Here is a 3,926-nt window from a genome sequence, read left to right as displayed (position 1 = left end):
CCAGGGCTCACCCCTGAGCTGGACCGCAGAGGGGCTGCACCTGGCCTGACAGCTCAGAGGAAAGCCAAGGTAATTGCAGTAATGAATACTGTGGAAGGAAACCAGGAGTCTGGGGAGTCTCAGAAGCTGCAGGAGGCCACTGACCCCGCATCCCCCACTGTGGCCATCACATCCGAACCTGTCAGGGTCGATGCCAGGGACAAGAATGCCACCAAAGCAGAGGATGATGAACTGGAGTATGAGGACAGCTAAGGCTTTGGCACTGGGGAGCTTGTGTTGGGGGAAACTGCAGGGCTTCTCCTGGTGGCCATGCGGCATTGTGTCTTGGTGGATCAACGGCTGGAGCAGAGCAGCGAAGGCGCCTGCTGGGTCACGTGTTTTGCGGATGGTAAGTTCCCAGTGGTGTGTGTGGAGAAGTTGATGCCACTGAGCCCGTTTTGCAGTGTTCCACCAGGCCACCTACACGGAGTCCAGTCCTCTGGCCTCAAGGGCCGGGACCCATGAGCAGAGGAGAAGAATCCCTACAAAGAAGTTTACACAGACATGTGGGCTGCACCTGAGGCAGCTGCCTATGCACCATCGCCACCAGCCAGAAAGCTCGTAAAGAGCACAACAGAGAAGCCCAAAGTCAAGGAGATTATTGGTTAACTCACGAGAGAGTGGCTGGTATACAAGGTGCAGCAGAACTACCAGAATATGGAAGACATTTGTTTCTCTTGTGGGAGTCTCACTGTCATCCTGGAACATCTCTTCATCCAAAGAATGTGCCAAAATGGCAACAAGTGCTTTCTGAAGTGTGCATGTCAATACTAGGACAATGGCTATTAGTCCTGCACCACCTGCTGTGGGGGGCATGAAATGCTCATGTGCAGGAACAAAGGCTGCAGGTGTTTTGTGTAGAGTGCGTGGACCTCTTGGTGGGCTGAGGGTTGCCCAGGTGGCCGTTAGGAAGACCCCTGGAATTGCTACAAGTGTGGGCACATTGCATCTACTGGCTGCCGTGGCAGTGGAATGAATGGCCTTCTAGGCTCCAGATGTTCTTTGCCAATAACTGCAAGCAGGAATTTGACCCTCTGAGGGTTTACCCTCTTGCCTCAGCCGAGAAGAAGCCCACCTGCGTGCTGTCTGTCTTTGATGGAATTGCTACAGGGGTCTTGGTGCAGGAGGATTCGGGCATTCAGGTGGACCACTACCTTGCCTTGGAGATGAGTTAGTGAGATGTATATATGGTATTGTTAACTATTGTAAAAAACTGTTGCCTGGACAACATACCAAGACTCAGTCTCTAAAATAATGATAATAACAATAATAATAATAGAAAAAACTTATCTAAGCATGGTGGTGTGTACCTGGGGAGGCTGAAGCAGAAAGATCACTTGAGCCCAGGAGTTTGAGGCCGCAGAGAGCTATGATTGCACCACTGCCCTTCAGCTTGGATGACAGAGTGAGACTGTATCTCTGAAAGATAAATAAATAAACAGTAAGTTAAACATAAATGGATAGGTAAAGATGATGGTAACAACAATAAAAGGAAAGGTAGAGTAGCTATATTAATTTCAGACAGGGCAAACTTCAGAACAAAGAATATTATCAGGGATAAAAAGGGGCTTTACCTAATGATAAAGTGATCAATTTCCTAAGAAGACGCACCAATCTTAAATGTGTGTGAACCAAACAACAGAGTGTCAAAATACATGATACAAAAACTGGTAGAACTTAAAGGAGAAAGAGACAAATTCATTGTTTTAATTGGAGACTTCAATATTCTACTTTAGTAATTAATAGAATTTAAGTAAGGACATAGTTGACCTGAACAGTACTATTAACTTGGTCTAAATGACCTTTACAGGATACTCCATATGACAATAACAATACACATTTTTCTAAAGCTCATGTGTTACAATTAAAAATTTAGATTACATATTGAATATAAAACACACTTGAACAAATTTAAAAGGATACAAATCATATAAAGTATGTTCTCAGGCCAGAAGGCAAATAAACTACAAATCAGGAAATAAAAGAGAGCTGGAAAATCCCCAAATATTGGGAAATCAAACAACACACTTATAAATAACTCATAGATCAAATAAGTCTTAAGAGAAATTAAAAATCATTTTGAATTAAACAAAAAGGAAAATACAACTTATTAGAATGTGTGGAATACAGCAAAAGCAGTGCTTAGAGGGGAATTTATAGCATTGCATGCATATATTAAAAAACATAAAATGATCTAAAAATCAAAGCCTAAACTTCCACTTTAAGAAACTAGACCAATGTAAACCTAAAGCAGGCAGAAAAAAATTAATAAAAAATAGAGCAAAAATCAAAGAAGTTAAAAACACGAGAACAATAGAAAGGATAACAAAACCAAAATCTGGTTCTTTGAAAAGAACAATAAAATTGGTAACTCTCTAGCCAGGCTAACCAAGAAGAAAAGAAAGAAGATTGAAATTACTATTATCAGATACGCAGGAGGAGCCATCACTATTGATCCTATGAACATCGAACAGACAGTAAAATATTAGGAGATTGAGTATATTCAGTAGATTACAGTTTTAGTCATAGAGCTACAGTGTGAACATCTGGGCTTCATTCAAGCAAACTCAGGCCTTCAGAAGGAATTCGTGGGGGAACTTGCCTAGCAGGATGAGTCAATTCAGAATGGCTGATAAAGAGCCTCCCAGGAAGAAAATCATACTAAAGGAAGATAGAATAATGGTTAAATAAATCATGGAGTTATAGTTGTAAGGAAAAAAAAAAAGCTCTTGTTAAATATAGCTATTTTTAACCCATGTCTTTAAGCTAGAGAAGAGAAAAAGGAAGAGGAAAGGAAAAATATGGGTGAAAACCCTATAGATCTATTTTGTTGAACTCCAGTCATTGGTACATAAGCAACATGCTCCAAGAATGAGCAGATGGCAACATAAAGGAAAGGGAATAATTATCTCTAAGACAACAATGTGGCTTTGATACCAGAACGCAAAGAATGTCTGTGGGGAAAAAGGAAATGGTCACTCACTTTCATAATATTCACGATGATATGGGTTAATGTATCACTTAAGCTGAAATGTTCACTTTTTTACCTCCCACTCTCTTCTCAACCACTGAAACCATTCTTATCATTGTTGCCAACAACAACCTCCATCTTGCCAAATCCAATATTTTGGTCTCAGCATTCATTTTACTCCACTTGGAAGCAGCAGTTGACAAGGTTGATCACCTTCTTTCTCAAAACCCTTCTTTGCTAACTTTCATGACATTATATTTACCTGGGTTTTATTCTACCTCTTTCTATGCCTTCCCACCTCTATTTGGTAGTTTTAATATACTTGCTACCTGTCCCTTGAGCCTTGGTCTAATATATCCCATGAGGGGTTCAAAGTAATTACACTGGGATGTTTAATAGGAATCTCAAACTTAACATGACCAAAACATCATTATTTCCTCCTCCCCCACACCCCCTAGCTTTCTCAATGGCATCACTGTTGGCTCTGTTACTAAGACTAAAAACCCTATAACCTCCATTGAATGTTTCCCTCACAGGCCATATCATTTGAAAATTTCATCAGCTTCACTTTCAAAATAAATCTAAAATGCAACCAGGTCTTACTATCGCCATACTTGTCCAAGCCACATTATTTCTCTCTGGTACGGCAACAGTCTTACTGGATTCCCCACCTTCTTTCTTGGTGGCCAACTGTGTACTCTCCATAGATCAGTAAGATGATCTTATAGAACATAAAAAGAAAACGTGTCTCTTCTTTCTTCAAAACCCTCCAGTGGCTTCTCATCATGCTAAAAATAACACCTAAGCTCTTGACCACTGTTCCTGAGTCCCCTACGAGATCAGTCCCTTAGCAAGTTGTTCAATTTTGTCTCCTATCACTTTTCTCTTCACTTACTCTGTTTCACCTATATTGAGT

At 40.9% G+C, this 3,926-nt stretch overlaps 1 pseudogene; it reads left to right on the top strand.

The window, feature by feature from the left end:
• Positions 1-309: 309 nt before the first annotated feature.
• Positions 310-1,214, top strand: LOC105825346 (annotated as a pseudogene).
• Positions 1,215-3,926: the final 2,712 nt, after the last annotated feature.

Source organism: Propithecus coquereli, unplaced genomic scaffold, assembly GCF_000956105.1.
Source record: "Propithecus coquereli isolate 6110/MARCELLA unplaced genomic scaffold, Pcoq_1.0 Scaffold8, whole genome shotgun sequence".
In the NCBI taxonomy this organism is placed as follows: domain Eukaryota; kingdom Metazoa; phylum Chordata; class Mammalia; order Primates; family Indriidae; genus Propithecus; species Propithecus coquereli.
The sequence above is the reverse complement of the archived record's forward strand: the minus strand, read 5'-3'. Positions and strand labels throughout refer to the sequence as shown.